The sequence below is a fragment of the Babylonia areolata genome, chromosome 19 (assembly GCF_041734735.1).
Source record: "Babylonia areolata isolate BAREFJ2019XMU chromosome 19, ASM4173473v1, whole genome shotgun sequence".
NCBI lineage: Eukaryota > Metazoa > Mollusca > Gastropoda > Neogastropoda > Buccinidae > Babylonia > Babylonia areolata.
In genome coordinates this window covers 36,902,222-36,902,492 of record NC_134894.1, presented here as the reverse complement: position 1 = coordinate 36,902,492, position 271 = coordinate 36,902,222, and positions in this window count along the sequence as shown.

The following is a 271-nucleotide window of genomic DNA, read 5'->3' as shown; positions in this document are numbered from 1 at the left end:
ACCAACATGTAAATCTGTATAAAACTGCATAAATCTCTATAAAACATTGCCCGAGAAAATTTGGGGAAAAAATAATTAAGAGAAGCAGCAACGAGAGTAGCAGCAGCAGCAACAACAACAGCAACAGTAACAACAGCACCAATGTTAAGTTTACCGAAAAAGTCTCCACAGCAATGGAATACGGCACTGCAACCGATGTTATCATTATGGACTTCGCCAAAGCGTTCGACCGGGTAAACCATAGTCTGCTGATTCACAAATCAGACCACTA